This window comes from Spermophilus citellus (assembly GCF_964194105.1).
Source record: "Spermophilus citellus genome assembly, chromosome: 3".
Taxonomy (NCBI): Eukaryota; Metazoa; Chordata; class Mammalia; order Rodentia; family Sciuridae; genus Spermophilus; species Spermophilus citellus.
Genome location: NC_138184.1, coordinates 39318071 through 39335829, shown reverse-complemented (window position 1 = coordinate 39335829; position 17759 = coordinate 39318071). Strand labels below are relative to the sequence as shown.

Genomic DNA, 17759 nt, shown 5'->3' with positions numbered 1-17759 from the left:
ATAGAAAATGTACTTATTGCTGCCTTACCAAATTCTCTTATTTATTCCAGTAATTTTATTTGTTGATTTTTGTATCCATGTAATCAACTCTTAACAGAATAAATGGTGTTATTAGTGAAGAGATAACATTTTCTCTTCTTTTTTAAGGTTTCTAAGAGATATTTTCTTCAATTTCTTGGGATTCTAAATTAATATTGAATTTAAAAAATCATAATGAATCTTCCTGTTTAGTTCTGACTTTAATTATTTTAATGTTGTGTTTTAATTCTAACACTTAGTATAATAGCTGTCATTGCTTTATTTATTTATTTATTTAGTCATTTAACTTGTGCTGTTTAATAAGGCTATGTGAATTGTGTTCAGAAACTTTTGACAACACACACAAACTTCAAATAGAAGGATCACCTAGGATTTTCAATTCAGGCTGAGTATCTGTAAATACTTAGGATCTATAACTTAAGACTGCATATTAATATATGAACTCAGTTTGAATCACCTTCCTATGTTAACCAAAAATATTTTAAAAAAATAATTAGATCAGTGTTTATTATGACTTTATAACTCTCTCAAATTATACTTCTCAATATTTAACATGGTAGATTCAAAAATAAATATTCAAAACCTCTTTTGAATTTTCTTTTAACATAATCCATGCCAATAACAAATGTTAAGAGCACTATCTGAAAATAAAGCAAAGTAGCTTTCTTCTAAAACTTACATATTACAATACAGATTGCATTCTGTCAAATAATTCTGATAATCTTTTTTGGTAATGAAACAATTTAGGATGATTCATTTAAGATGACTCATTTCTTAGGAAATCTTAGAGGCAGTCACTCAACAAAATCAGTCATTCTTGGAGTAACAAACACTCAAAAACTGTTGTTGGCATTGATTAAGTTTCTGGGTTTGTGTGTGTGTGTGTGTGTGTGTGTGTGTGTGTGTGTGTGGTTATTGCTTTAGTTGACAATATCTGAACTTAAGACAAAGAACATCTCCCATTAAGCCTTATGTGAAATATTACAAAATTCATACAGAAGATAAGACTCATAGAGGCTATAAAGCTGGTGTTTTAAATAACTCATCCTTGAAATGGGTGTACTTTTTAGAGGATATCCAATAACTTTTTGCTCTAAAAATATACGCCTCTACTTTTCAGTGTTCCCATTCAACAGGAGACTTGAGCAGCTTAACAGTTTTGCTATAAAAAGAACCACTCTTCTTAACAAACCAAAAACGTGAAAGGAAACCAATAAAGGACATATTTTTTACAGTTAACAATAAATAAAAGTGCACTAAGTGTTCAAGTAGGGCACGTAGTTTAAAAACTGCATGTGACTATTTGGCATAGGTCATCTTTTAAAGACTCTCCGAGGGTCCCTGCCATTACTTTTTGTGGTCATGACTGTTTGATTATTAGCAGCTCCTGGTAGCTGTGTATTGATAGATCCCCGGGTATTGCTTCTACCAGCATATGAAAGTTGGTATCCCTGTGCCTATATTACTATCCATGGAATTAGTCTTCTGTTCATTGTGTGTCCCTTTGTTCTGCAGTCCTTGATAATCTGGGTTGGGCTCACTGAAATTTGGCACTTCTGAATAAACCATACAAAATTCTGCAATTTTTTGAAGTTCAACACCCTTTCCAGTATAAATTGTCAGACATCCTTTCCACATGGATGCATATCCTCGGGTTAACCAAATAATATCCCCTAGCTGTATGAGACCTCCAATCTCATCCCACACGGAAATAGTGATGCTGCCCATTTTATCTGCTACTTTGCACGATCTAACATCATGGCCATCTTTGGTTTTGGTCACGCGTCCTATCTCCAGGACAATAAAGATGACATTTTGTCATTGCTTTTTGATAAACCCATTTTCATTACATTTGGTTTCCTCCTAATTTTTTTTTTACCTAATTTTAATAAAATGGCCACTGGATATCATCATATATTTTAGTAGCTTTTGACATAATTTTGCATTTAACAGGATTATGAAGATAACTTTTCTAAAATTGGTAATAGTTATTTTACTATATTTACACTAGTTGGCTCTGATATTTCAAACTTTTAATGAATTACAGAGTTCTGTATATTGATACTCTATTCAGAAAATCTGACTTTGTGTTTATGAGCAAGGCATATGTCTCCTCATGTTTCCTCCTTTGAACTACAGTTTATCTTTTCTTTTTTTTTTTTTTTTTTTTGCAATGGGGGACTGAACCCATGGGTGCTTTACCACTGAGCTACATTTCCAGTTTCTTTGTATTTTTATATTTTGAGACAAGGTCTCACTACCGTTGCTTAGGTATTCCCTAAATTGCCCATGCTGGCCTTGAACTTGCAATTGATCCTCCTGCCTCAGCTTTTTCAGTCCCTGGGATTACAGGTGTGGGCCACCATACCTGTCATCAAAGTTTTGCTATTAAAATGATGCTATCTTCCTAAGAGAAACAGGATCATTTCCATCTTATACCATGACCTGGATTAGCTTAGATAAAATCAGAATGATCTATTTTTAAAAACTAGACAAAATATATCTTTGAAATATGTCAAGATTGGTGCCTTGCTCAATGTTGTATCTAGCACACTCTATCACCTATAATCAGCTAATCCGTTCTCTACTTTTCTTTGGAATAACTTGTCAATTTTTAATTCTAAAAGTATCATTTTTCTCTAGTTTCAAAACTTCTACTAAAAGCCTTCTTGGTGCCAGCTCTCAAGGTTTTTCTCAATTCTCAACTACGCTACACATGGTTGTCCTTCCCATTCCATGTTTTTATAATTCAATTTCTCGTCTTTTCCTATAGATTCCTGAATGCATTTGATTGTTCAAAAATCAATGATGGATTTATTCTTCCTCATATTTTATTTTTCCTCATTACTTTCATTTTTATGTTTATAAACTTTCTGTTTATGCTCTATTATTTTCTTTTCTAATTTTTAAATTATTGGTAATAAGTTGAATTCCTTAAATATTTGTTGCGGTATGATCAGAAAAAGTAGGCTGGAAAGTCTTTTTATATGTAAAATTTCTTGGTGGCCAAGTACATGTTCAATTTTTGCAAATATTTTGTGAATATGTAGAGGAAAGTATATTCTTTTGAAAGCTGTCAAAGTCTCTCTTTATGAACTACATTAATTTTATGCAACTATTCATTTTGTTGACAAAGTGTGTACAATTCAAAATGAAGTATATTGAAATAGCTTACTTTATTTGTATTCTTATCAAGTTCCTCTACTAAAAGCTGTTGGGCTGTTCAGTCCATATTCATTCCTGGTTTGTCTCTTTCATAAACTGTGTCACTCACTGTGTCACTCACTGTGTCACTCTCCTCACTTCAAATCCTAGGATTTACTAAGATACATTAGTAACTTCAGTTCTCTACTATTAATTGTTTTTACATTGGAGTGCTTCCTTCTCTGTACTTAGCATTTCTACCATATTTAATATATTTATTTAGTGTTTATGGCACATATTCTCATCTGCGTCATGGTCACAGTCAGCTTTCCTAGGCTTCTCACTTATAGCCAACACAGCACAGGTGCAGGCGGCACATGAACACCCCATGAAGAGATGGGAATTGAGATAAGAACTGATAAATGTTCTTCCCAATGCATCTCAAAAGGGACCTATGCACTGGGCACAGTGTTGTACCAAATATCATCTTAAAACCTTAAATCAATATAATGCACTGGAAAATGTATTGGTTTTTTGTTCATTCATTTTTTAATTAGGGTCTAGATCCATGTGAAAATTCAAACCTAAAGGTGATACATACATATATATATATATATATATATATATATATATATATATATATATATATATATATATAATCTTTCCACTTATTTGGAAAAAAAATCCCAGTGGCTCAGGAAGCTGAGGCAGGAGGACCACGAGTTCAAAGCCAGCCTCAGCAATAATGAGGCACTAAGCAACTTAGTGAGACCCTGTCTCTAAATAAAATATAAAATAAGGCTGGGGATGTGGCTCAGTGGTTGAGTGTTCCTAAGTTCAACCCCTGGTAACCCTCCACACACCAAAAAGGGACCTTTGCATTCTTTCCCAAACACCAAACATTATCTAAAAACCTTCAATCAATATAATGTTCTGGAAAGTGTGTTGGTTTTCTGTTCGTTCTTTTTTTTAATGAGGGTCTAGATTCCATGTGAAAATTCAAACCTAAAGGTGACTCTTATATACTCTCTCCACTTATTTGGAAAGAAAAAAAAAGTACAGAAACTGTGCTTTCTTAGAAACAATAAAACTTTAGAATTTTAGCCACACTCCAGTATTTGAACAAGTATGGAACTACAGCAGACGTCCCTTCTTTTTGAGATACCGCTCACTGGTGATTTGAATGGTGCAACAGTTCTGGTGAGTTTGCAAGTTTCTTTTACCCTCCTCTTTTCCTTAGCTCCTTCCTGCTCAGAGTTATCACCCTGGAGATGTGGCAGTGCATGCCCAAGATATTAACTTCCGTGCTGGTGACAGCTTAAAAGGGAATACCTCTCGGCAATTTATACTCTAAAACGTCCTCCCCTTTGTTCTCATGGGAAGCCTCCTTAGCCAGCTCCTGGGTCTGAACAGTCCTTCAGAAAACACATCTTTCAAGTTTATAGGCAGAATGCCACAAGCTGCTGCCTTCAATAAGCGGTCCTCTCTAATCACTTTTTTTTCTTTTTCTTTTTTTTTTTATTGGTTGTTCACAACATTACAAAGCTCTTGACATATCATACTTCATACATTAGATTGAAGTGGGTTATGAACCCACAATTTTACCCCAAATGCAGATTGCAGAATCACGTCGGTTACACATCCACAATTTTACATAATGCCCTATTAGTAATTGTTGTATTCTGCTACCTTTCCTATCCCCTACTATTCCCCCTCCCCTCCCCTCCCATCTTCTCTCTCTACCCCATCTACTGTAATTCATTTCTCTCCTTGTTTATTTTCCCATTCCCCTCACAACCTCTTATATGTAATTTTGTATAGCAATGAGGGTCTCCCTTCATTTCCATGCAATTTCCCTTTTCTCTCCCTTTCCCTCCCATCTCATGTCTCTGTTTAATGTTAATCTTTTCTTCCTGCTCTTCCTCCCTGCTCTGTTCATAGTTGCTCTCATTATATCAAAGAAGACATTTGGTATTTGTTTTTTAGGGATTGGCTAGCTTCACTAAGCATAATCTGCTCTAGTGCCATCCATTTCCCTGCAAATTCTATGATTTTGTCATTTTTTATTGCTGCATAGTACTCCATTGTGTATAGATGCCACATTTTTTTTATCCATTCATCTATTGAAGGGCATCTGGGTTGGTTCCACAGTCTAGCAATTGTGAATTGTGCTGCTATGAACGTTGATGTGGCAGTATCCCTGTAGCATGCTCTTTTAAGGTCTTCAGGGAATAGTCCGAGAAGGGCAATAGCAGGATCAAATGGTGGTTCCATTCCCAGCTTTCCCAGGAATCTCCAAAATGCTTTCCAAATTGGCCGCAACAATTTGCAGTCCCACCAGCAATGTACAAGTGTACCCTTTTCTCCACATCCTCGCCAGCACTTGTTGTTGTTTGACTTCATAATGGCTGCCAATCTTACTGGAGTGAGATGGTATCTTAGGGTGGTTTTGATTTGCATTTCTCTGACTGCTAGAGATGGTGAGCATTTTTTCATGTACTTGTTGATTGATTGTATGTCCTCCTCTGAGAAGTGTCTGTTCAGGTCCTTGGCCCATTTGTTGATTGGGTTATTTGTTATCTTATTGTCTAATTTTTTGAGTTCTTTGTATACTCTGGATATTAGGGCTCTATCTGAAGTGTGAGGAGTAAAAATTTGTTCCCAGGATGTAGGCTCCCTATTTACCTCTCTTATTGTTTCTCTTGCTGAGAAAAAACTTTTCAGTTTAAGAAAATCCCATTTGTTGATTCTTGTTATTAACTCTTGTGCTTTTGGTGTCCTATTGAGGAATTTGGAGCCCGACCCCACAATCTGTAGATTGGAGCCAACTTTTTCTTCTATCAGACGCAGAGTCTGTCTCATCAGAAAGCAAAACTTAAGATAAACGGCAACCTCAGATACTTTCACAACAAGCCCTGGTGCAAAAGGGTTTCCTCTCTTCACAAAATTCCATTCAGTCCTAATGCAGGCAATGGTCTATCCATCTTCTTCTCTCATTTCTTCTCAAGTCAGAGGTAGTCATACATAAGCTTGGTGGGATCAAGGAGAAGCAAATCTCTCTTTTCTGAGTAAGATTTCTAAAGCATCGTTGCTTAAAACCCAATAGTGCCTTCCCCAAGAGTGATCAGTTACACAAAGAGCTCAATACACTCCCTGATATACAGTAGGTGTTCGACAAAAGAGGATTTTTCTAGTAGCAGGTTCTTGTCCCAGTTTCTCCCTACAGTAAATTATGTTTGTATCTTGAAATGAAAGAAGGACAGACAGAAAGACAAAGAACAGGGGGAGGCAAAGAATAAAGCATTCTGGCTTAATAAAAATGAAGCCACCGTTCAGGAAAGTTTATGGCTCCGTAGGGATACATCAGGATTTTTCCAGAATTCTTTGCACCACAACCCTGGATAACTTTAATAAAACCAACAGCATAAATGCCATTGGTATATGAGAAAAGTATTTTTCATCTATTTTCTGGAGATTATTTCTACTGAATTTTTTGGTAATGTAAATAGGTAGCTTAGCACTGAAAAAACTTTTCTTTCTTTTGGGCCAATCATGGCACAAAACATCCCTTCCTGGGATAGGCTGGTGTTACAGCTCAATCCCTGTTGTATAACACTAACAACAAGAAGTCAACACTAAGACTAATAATGATAACAACAACACAAAGTGCAAACAGAACTTATTACATGTTTAACATCTGAAAGCCAATTCCTCAATTCCTTTACTTAGGAAAGGGCTTTTATACCTCTTTATTTCATTTTCTTATGTTTGGTAGAAAAAAAGCATGGAGAGAATTAAATACCTCACCCACGGTAACCAGCTAGAAATCAGTGGCTGAAATTTGAACCTAAATCAGTCTGACAGTAGAGCGCACGCTTGTATTCATCATTTTGTCATTTGTGGTCATCACAACTTACTAAGCCATAACTTCTTGATGCTTTGACAGCCTGCACGGGAAATAAACAACATGACTGCACCCTCACTAGTAATAGCTAACCTGAACTTTTCTCCTGCTTCCACTGGTAATCAATTAACCAAGACATGGCTTCCAAGCCTGAGTAGCCCCTGTATAAAATGAGAACCTTGTTATATGATCTCCAAACTCGCCTTCTTCCTTTTACACCCTATGATTCCACGTTATCAAAGATCAAGGTGGCCAAACACAGTGGAGCACACCTGCAATCTCAGCTACTCAGGAGGCTGAGCCAGGAGGATCATAAGTTCAAGGTCAGCCTCAGCAACTAAGCAAGGCCTTTGGCAGCTTAGCAAGACTATTTCAAAATAAAAAATTAAAAGGGTTGGGGATGTGGCTCAGTGGTAAGTTATCTGGTTCCATCTCCAGTACAATTAAAAAAAAAAAAAACAGTGTGGTAAGTCTGTTCTGATGAGTCAGTATGGTAAAATACAATCTCAGCCATCAACAAAAGGAAAAATAACAATATGAAAAGGGCATTATGAGTTGAGGGTGGTGGCACATGATCCCAGCGTCTTGGGAGGCTAAGGCAGGAGGATCAGGAGTTCAAAGCCAGTCTCAGTAATGGTGAGGTGCTAAGCCACTCAGTGAGACCTTGCCTCCAAATAAGTATAAAATAGGACTGTGGATGTGGCTCAGTGGTTGAGAGCCCCTGAGTTCAATGCCCAGTATCCCCTACCCCCCCCAAAAAAAATAAAAGGACATTCTGTTAATAAAAGTCTTTTCTCCTTAGGAGATGGGAACCCTGTGTATGGTGTGCTGTGCATCTGTTTCCTAGGTTTCAGCTATGGGTGCTGTGCTTTATTTATGAGTCATAAAGCTGTAAACATCAAGTGAAGAATACAGTACTGAAATCCCAAGTGATACTACCCTCTTGGAATCAGAGATCACTTTGTCATCATAATGGGACTCACTGGGATCCAGAAGGCAAGTAAAGTTTGAAGTACTCTAGGCAAAATTACCAAAAGTGCTCAGCAAGAGGTTGAAAATCAAAATTGGATAAACTAATACTAATTTAAAACTCCTAAGGAACCAGTGTGCTCCATGCTTTTTTTTTTTCCCCACTAAGAACCAATCAAAGGGACTGGGGCTGTGGCTCAGCGGTAGAGCGCTCGCCTAGCATGCATGAGGCACTGGGTTCGATCTTCAGCCCCACACAGAAATAAAATTAAGATATTGTGTCCACCTAAACTAAAAAATATACTTAAAAAAAAGAACCCATCATAAATTGGAAGAATGACAAGGAATAGCAGGACAAACAGTGGGAAAAAGTGGAGTCAGAGAAGGGTGGAGAAAGAAATAGGATGGAGAAACAGAAAAGAGGAGAAAGTATGAAAAGAAAGGAAAGGGGAGGGAAAGGAGGAAGGACAAGGGAGGAAAAAAATCAGGGAAGACGGAGGGAAGAAGAAAGCACAACTTTCCTTTGGCCGTGAACACAGAGCTCACATCTGCAACTATTTCTTTAGCTCCAAATGTTTCTTCATGCAGATTAGTTCTAAACTGAATAGAAAATAAACCTTGATGTTTTATCCTTGCTATCCCCCATTCTTGCAGACATTTTAAGATTCCATTGGAGAGGAGCTATATTACTTAAAACCTAAAAGAAGAGCTATGTTCAAATACACATGCATATATACACATTGATATCTATATTCGACCAGAAAAAGTATTTCTGCAACTGTCATCACTGTGAAATTATCCATCATCCATGATGTAATGAGAAAAGGCAGAGATTGTCAAACTTCCCCACTGCGGGTCATTTCTTCAGATGTCAGCTTTGTAACCCAGAGCGTCCCCATAATTGTAAATTAAGATGTGTTGGTAGCACCCAGCATAAATGTAAAACATTTGCTTTTGAGATGTCTCTTCCCACTACAAGGGAACAGCACGGAGGGCATCTTTCTCTGTCTCACTGCTCCAATAAGACAGGGGAAGGATCCCTGGTGGAAAAAAAACTAGCGAGCTGCACTGTCATCATTTATTTAAGAATAAGCACATCTATCTTCTTTCACGGAACTGGTGCCAGCAGGAGTTAGCTTGGAGCAGCTAAGAAATAAGTTGCGAGGGCAAGAGGCAGGAAACATGGCAAGGGGTCAATCTGGGATCTTAATTATTTAAAGGTGTATGGATAGAAAGTCTTCTAAAGTGTTTTCAATCCTCAATCCTCAATCCTCAATCCATGTCTACAGGAAGCAAGTATATCTAAGCGTATGATTCGGTTTTTCTTCCCCTCACAAATCCATTTTATCTGATCAACTAATTACCTTTATATACCTATTTGCTTAGTGAACATGATTTGGGAATCTATATATTATAGAGCCACAGATGTGATATACCAGTGGATCTTCTTGTAGAGAATTCATAAAAAGGAGGGATAAAATATATCCAACTGCATATCAAGAATAATAACAGCTGACATTTCATGTTGAGTGTTAATATGACAGGCAAATAGGTACCATTATTATCCCCATTTTAGGGATGAGAAAACTAGAACTAAGAGAAAATACTTTGCAAGTTTACAAAACCAGTTTTTTAAAAAAGCATATAAACTCCACCCTATAACCCCTATTTTTAACTTTCATGCTATAATATCTTAATGATTTGTATCATTGGAGAACAATTAAGCATCATGTGGGTTTATTTTTTTAATTTATTTTTTTTTAAATTGTGAGTTTAAATAAAGGAGGGAATTTTACAGCTAGAAGGGTCTGAAAAGATTTCATAGAGAAAGAAGCATTTAAACAAGGCAAGGTTTGATTCTTTGAAGAAGGGGCCCACAAAAATCATTCCACATGATGCAATTTTATCTACCTTATGTCTTTAAAAAACATTGTTATGAAATTCCTATAATTTCTTTCCAAGAGAATGCATCACACTGTATGTTCATTTAGAAACTGGTGAGAGGGGTTGTTCATGGTTTCCCCTGTTTTCTTCTACCCCACCAACACCTTTGAATAGAGAAGCACATCTCACAGGGAGACATTGATGCTGATTGATATGAATGTTCAGGAGTGGTGGGCCTGAGAGGAGAGGTGTTCCACTGCAATACGCAAAATAAACCAGAGCAATTAGTTGAGTGGTGCTGAGGAGACTATGGCAGAAGGGCAGGCAAGGGATGGCACTGGGAAATCTCACAGCTATTACACTCCCTCAGGCATTCAGTATGACCTCTGGTCCTCCCAGCCTCCTCCATCAGCACTATTTTCCTCATAGCATGTGAAGTAATGCAGTCGGAAACATAATTTGCCTAGCCCTTAGAGAGAAGGTAAGAGAATTTGAATCAAGACCAGTCTAACAGCCACACACAGGGTTTGTCCCTCAGCAGACTGTGAGTGTTGGCCACCTCCCTCCAGCCAGGGCCTCTGTCAAGCCTTATATCAAGGGGAGTGGAAAAGGCAAACATATGTTTTCTATTTGCAAGAGCATTTCAGTCTTACTTGTTGAATGACTTGATATAACTTTTATTGAAAATACCCTACTTTAAGTCAGCTGTAAAATAATGAAAACAAAAACAAAGGCCATTCTGAGATAGAATAATCAAAGTAACCAGTTAGAGTCTATATGGAAGAACAGAAATTCAGTCAGTGGGCAAAATGTTTAGTAGCAAAAGCTAAGTGCCAGCCTGAGAAAACTTTATATCTCCTGGACTCTGTTCTTTAAGAATGGTCAGGATTCAAGAGCATCCCATTTCACTGCAGTACAGGGAGGTAGCTACAAAGGGCAAGTCTAATAACCAAGTACAGGATTCAATCATGAATTATGGAATATGATTGCAAGGGAATAAGGAGTTTATTATAGGAATTACACCTTAAACAGTGTCAAAAGATTTCTAGAAGGAAACTTCAAAAGAAAGGAGGAATTCACTTACCAGCCACAATGTGGGTGAATGATTTCAGTTTTCAGAGGTGCTATAGCTGAGATATTGGGTTTTCCCCAAAAGATCATGTGTGAGACAATGTAAGAAGGTTTAGAGGTGAAATGATTGGGTTATAATAGCCTTAACTGGATCTGTGTGTTGATTCCCTGATAGAGATTAACTGGGTGGTAGGCATGTGGGGTGTGGCTGGAGGTAGGTCCATAGGGCATGCCCTTGGGGTTTATATTTTGTCTCTAGTGAGGTGACTACCCCCTACTTTCTGGTGAAATGTTCTGAGCTGATTTCTTTTTTTATAAAGTTTATTTTTTAGATGTAGTTGGACACAATACCTTTATTTTATTTATTTTTATGTGGTGCTGAGGATTGAACCCAGGGTCTTGCACATGCTAGGCGAGTGCTCTACCGCTGAGCTCAGCCCCCTGAGCTGATTTCTTCCACTGTACTCTTCCTCCATGATATTTGACCACACCTTGAGCCCCAAGGAATGAAGTCAGTCATCTATCGACTGAGACCTCTGAAACTTCAAGCTCCCAAATAAACCTTTCCTCCTCTAATTGTTCTGGTCAAGTCTTTTGTTCACAGCAGTGAAAAAGCTGACTAAAACAGAGGTATCTGGAATCCTGGCATGTCCACTTGCTATAGTGGGTAAGTGAATAGGACTGGTTCTGTGGGAAATTGCTGTTTATTGTGCGTTCATAGCGGAGTGTTTCATAGTGGATTAGGGTCACGGTTGGTCAAAGAGTCAGCCATCAGACAGAAGAGCTGGACACCCAGCAGAATGAATGAAACCTACTTGCACATTTCTGTCTCTCGTCCTCTGTATCCTCCAGGCCCTTCAGAGTTTGATGGAGGCTGCTTCACCTTTGCTTTCCAAAATCTTACACTAATTCCAAACTAACAACTTCCTGAGAGGGGGTCATGAGAGATGGAGTCCCCATCAAAATCAAGTCCAAACTGAAAAGAAGTCAGCAAAGTACAACCTCTAGGCCACATCCAGCCCACCTCCTGTCAGAGTAAAGACAGTTGGAGGAACATAGCCATGCTTGTTTATTTAGGTCTTGTCTGTGGTTTCATCTGGCTGTGATGCAGAATTGAGTAGCTGCTGTAAGACCATAAGGCCTGAAAAGCATCTAAAATATTGACATTCTAGTCCTTCAAAGAAGAAATTTATTGTATTCTCCAATAAAACATCCAGGAGAAGAACCCTCATCACACTCATAATCATTTATTCAGGGGCAGACTTTTCCTTTAAGTGGTAAACTAAGAACTCCTTATTGCGCATTTCTAAATCCAGAGCTTAGATCACAGGGGCACTCAATGAAGTTCCTCAGATAAGGGAACTGAGCTACTATTTTGACCTAGAGTCTTACCTGAAGTGGTAGGAATCAGAACAGGATCCTCTTGGGGCAGATATGATTAAATTATAGGGAAGTAGTCAACATGGGGAAATGGCTCAAATTATGGAGTCCTTGGCAGGGCTCTGGAACAGGACACCAGCCCTTTAGAAGTACAACTGGTGGTGAAAAAATAGGACCCAGGCATAAAAAAGATCAGGGATTCTGGCCAAAACAAAGACTGTCCTGAAAACTGAGGCAGACAGCAGTCAACTTGAACAATGACTGGAACTACAGATCCTGTGTGAACTTTGATAACTGCTTCTCTTTTCTGAATCTGTTTTCTCTCTGAAAAACGGAAATGTCAGCTCTCCACATCTAGGGCTATTTTGAAGATAATCTTGAGATTATGCCTCCTATGTATTAGAGCAAATAAAAACATCTTAGGCTTCCAATAAATGGTCATTCACTGCTCTATCAAATATTTACTAAGCATTCATTCCATGCCCAGGCACTGGACTGAGTGCTGGATATAAACTATCTAAATTCCCTAACCACGTGAAGCTTTCATTTTTATGGGGAAAGATCAAAAATAAATAAGCAAATAAATAAATGTATATTATTTCCGAAAATTAGAAGTGCCGTAGACAAAATAGAAGCCAGGTTAAAAATACATGTATTTACATGTGGGTGTGTATGTGTGCGTGTGTGCGCGTGCACATACATGGGGGGGTGCTTTTCTTTTACATAACTTGGATGGAAATTTTCCATTAAGCTTACACTGAAACAGACCTGAAAAGAAGTGAGAGATAAAGTCATACAAATACCTCAAGACAAAGTGTTCTAGGCAGAAGGATCAGCACTTGCAAATACCACTCAAGATAAACTGTTTGGCAAGTTTAAACAGACCACTATTTTTTTAAATGTCAATACTAGGCCTTAGTTTTGACATAAATATACTTGATATACTTGCCTAAAGCTAACATTTCATCTAGACTTGGGAGAGAAATTCAGGGAATCTTGTTCAAATGGTTCTAAGGTTGGCCATCAGACAATGCCAAGTAGACTACAATTGCAACTGATATGCCTGAAATTTTAAAAATACAAATTGCCTAAAATATCAAATCTAGCTACCATATTGCTCCTACTTGAAAATAATTATTTATTGGGTACTTATAATACATCAAGCACATTCCAGCTACAAGGAAACTAAGGATGATTGCTCTAAGCTACTTGAGGGCAGGAAACCCCAGATCCATGAATATTTCTGAGTAAGAAAATGTTTATTTCCCACTAAAATAAAACTATTCCATTTCCTACTTTCCACGCACTAAGACATATACATCAACTTCATTTGTATTGAGTGTACGGTTAGAACTTTTTTTTTTTTAATTTGCCCCCAGAACATTGCCACTTGAGTGATAAACTGTTAAGTTTCCAGATTCTCTGAGAATGCATCCAGGCAGTTTGATCTCAGTTAATGGCACCTCTTAATGATCTATTAAATTGCATCACCCACAGCAGAGCTGCTCTATGAAGCCTTAACAAATGCCAGCAATGCTCATGCACCCTCTCCTGTACTTTGGAAGCTCCAAAGAAAATATTCTAGGATAGTTTGATATATCTTCATCAGGTGGTAAACAGTACTTCTGATAACTCTGGCCTCCCCATAAAGCACAGTAGACAAAAGATTGCCTAACTCACTTCAAAAACTCAAAAGAAACTAACATCTCCAAAACTTTACAACCTTCATTTTAAGATGTTGTTACTCCACTGCTAGCCTAATATGTATCATAATATACTGGATCTATTCCCATAAATACTTAGCACCTAAAATATACTAGACACTATTTGAAGTACTTTAAAATGTGAACATATGTAATTCTTACAAAACTCATATTAAGTCTTATTATATACTCATTTTACAGACAAGGAAAATGAGGCACAGAGGGGCTAAGTTCTTGCCCAAGCTCTTACACTCAGTAACTGAACTGGAATTTGAATTCAAGTCACCTAGCTCTTGAGAGATTCTCTAATATTAATAGCTTGGTGGCTATTCTGACCTTTTTATTTGTTCTTCTTACTCCAGCTGTTGAAGGGTGGAAAGAAGGTAGTAATTGGAAGAAAAATGAATTGGGATAGGAGAACAGGTGTTTAAAGTCAGTGGTTTTATTTCTGAATTTAAAATTCATTTATTTGTTGCAGAAATGTTAAATTATAAAAAAGTAGATTTTAAAAATAAATCATTGTTCTCCATAATTACTGTGTCTGAAAACATTTAGTTTTTTTCTGTATATCAACTAACAAATGTGTGTTACAATTAGCATCTCTGCCTTTGCCCATTCTATAATATATCGTGGATATTAAATCATGAGTGAATATTCTTTTGAACATTATTTCCAGTGACTACATAGCTGGAATTCGTAAGAATATTCCATAATTTATGTTACTGTTGAATATGTACACTGTTTCTACATTTTATTTTTTATAATTATACATCCCATAACAATAAATATTTGAGTCCATCTCTACTTATTTCCTCAACATGTGTTTCCAGGAATAAAATTACTGGGTCAAAGTATATACAAGCTTTTAAAAGTTATTATAAACTCCTTAATAAATTGCCCTCTGGAAAGGCTGTAGCAATTTGGAAGAGCAGGATAATTATTTTTCTTCCGCCTCAAGCTTCTTATTTAGATGGGTCACAGCCCATCTAGGAAACGTCCTAAGACAGACACCCATAGGCAATTACTTGCACACAATTCTCTTTGCACATCTCTCCTCTCGAGTGAGTCAAATCAACTGCTGTTCTATGGTAGCAAACAGCAAGCCAAGGACAAAACAGAACCAAGTGAGAGGTGGAGAGAGAACACCTATACCCACTTGGTTCTGCACATTTAGGGCTTGCAGTTTAGTAAGCAAGAACTGAATACGGATCCGTCATCTCTGCTTTCCAAAGCAATTTCAACGATTAACTTATGGTTCTCAACTCAAATTTCTGTAGAATGCAGGCAGGTAAAGCAGACCCACAGTGCTGTAAGGAAAAGAAAAAAAAAAAAAAACCTGGGAGTGGGGGTACTTTTTATCTTGTCAGAACTTGACCCATCTGAAGAGGGCAGCCTCTGCTTAGCAACAGCCGGTTGTGATCATGTGTGGATGCAACCCTAGAATCACAATTTTCCCATTCTTAAAAGGAAGTGGGGAATCGGAGATTTTTGAATGTGTGTGTAATCTCAAATTTAACATCCTGGCAAGGAACCAAATTTTAAAATTACTGCACTAGTTACAGGACATTTTGTTCTAAATTTAACCTCTTCCCATTCCATTTTACTATACTTTCTTAATTTTATGTAAGCGTCTTAGACATAGCCAAAGGAGTAGCTGCAGGAGAGGACATTTGTAACCAGAATTCTGCCTAGGAAGCAACTAATACAGGTACTCAGAGATATTGCCATCTGCCATCCTTCCTGGTGTTGATCATTAAGATGGAGTGGGCTATAAAGAAGACAGCAGGCCCAACTGAGGGAGAAGAGAAACTAACTTTAAAGAATTCCATTACCACCCATGGGGTTGTGAATGACTACCACTTTAAACCTATCTAGTTACAGCTGAGGCATCATAGGGAGAAAGCCCATAATACCTGTGACATCCTGCTGCCGGCTTATCCATGACAGTCATTGGAAGCAGCCTGCACCATGATCTATTTTAAAATGTCCCCTGACATATTTTTATATTCCAGCACTAAAAATCTAAACTGCTAACTTACCAAGCCTGAGCATGTTATTTTCCAATAAAATACATTTTTTACAAGTAGCTTTCTATCTCAGTTTCTTTTTTTATGGGATAGTTTCCATTGTACAGAGGTACAGAGGTACTGATTGATCTTCAGAAACTTGAGAGATGGAAAAAGGCTTTAATGCATTGGAGCCCAGAGGTGATCCTTAACTTCTGACAGCTTGGAAATCACTTACACTCATATTATTTGCATAGTCTCTGATCCTAATTCTTTTCCCTTTGTGGGAACAGTATTACTACGTGGGTTATAAAAACAAACAGAACACTGAACGAAGCTACCAACATTAGTCTCAGGAAAAAGTGAGCACATTCAGGTTGATTCTTTGCCATAGGAATTCTTTCCTAACCCGCCTTCCAGATCATTATTCACTCCACTCACATCCCTATTAGAAGAACACTCTTCAGAGACAGAGCTGGCTACATTCCAGAAAATGTAGGGTGGTAGACTTTTGTTATCCCTATCACTATCTTGACTTGCTCAGGTGTATCTAAGCTCCCTTAAAAGCCTCACAATCCTTATTGAAGTAAGAGAGAAAACTGATCTGAAGTAATCCAAAATTAGTGGATGAAAATGGAAAGCTACTGACTTCAAATTTTCCAGTATTGTTTCTTTTATAGAAAATGATTTGACTCTTTGAAAAGGACAGGCTTTATGTATCTTTTATTCTTTGCTAATAAAAAATCAAAGGAATGAAGACAAATTCAAGTCTTCCTTGAGATTTTAACCATACTTTGCATTGTAGAAGTTCAAAATGGTTGATATAACCTGTCCTGGACTGGTTCAAGGTCAGAAAAAAAATTTCTTAAGTGATGGCAGCAGGTTAGAGAGGTCTCCAGTGCTGTCCTAGAACATAAGTCACCACCCTGAAACAGCAAAATAAACAGGTGGCCCCAAAACAACTTGTTATTTCAAAACCATAAGAAATGTTTTAGCCTATTCCGATAGCATCTTTAAGTACACATGAAGTATCAGTAAGCCACTGTCCTCACTGTATTTATAAAGGTCAAAGAGAAGCAACAGAATTATTATGTACCCTGTGTTCCTTCTTCCACTAACAGGAACACGGATGAAAAAAAATCACCATTGACAAAACAAAACATCTATAAGTAGAGAAGAAACCAAGTTTCCAATTTTTAAGACAGCCAAGATTCTGACTCAGCTATGGCCCTCCCTCCAGTGAAATGTGACAGGGTCCACACATAAGGCAGCTGCTGGCTAAGTGGATAATGCTTGTTAGCTTCCATTTAGAAACAGACCCTTTCATTGGCATGCATTTGGCTCCTCAGACTGCTACCTGCTCCCAAGTCATTTTATCCCCCTGCCAAAATGAGATCTCCATCACTTCTTATAAGCCCAGCCACTGTTATCTCTTGCCTGTATTAGTGCAATAGTCTTCTAACTGGGCTCCATATTTGACTCTAATCTCTGCATTCTATTCACAGAAAGGCCAGTTTTAAGTATGGTGATATCGATATAACATAAACTTAACCATTTTAAAGTAGGCAGTTCAGAGACATTTCATACATTTGTATCTTATATACCATCCATTCCAAAACATTTTCTTCACCCTGGAAATAAATCCTATACCCATTAGCA

General features: G+C 37.5%; 1 pseudogene across 1 annotated transcript; it reads right to left on the bottom strand.

Annotated features, from left to right (window-relative positions):
* Positions 1–1352: 1352 nt before the first annotated feature.
* On the bottom strand, positions 1353–1677 carry LOC308645774 (SOSS complex subunit B2-like; annotated as a pseudogene). Its single transcript has one exon. The product of its transcript is annotated as an SOSS complex subunit B2-like (transcript).
* Positions 1678–17759: the final 16082 nt, after the last annotated feature.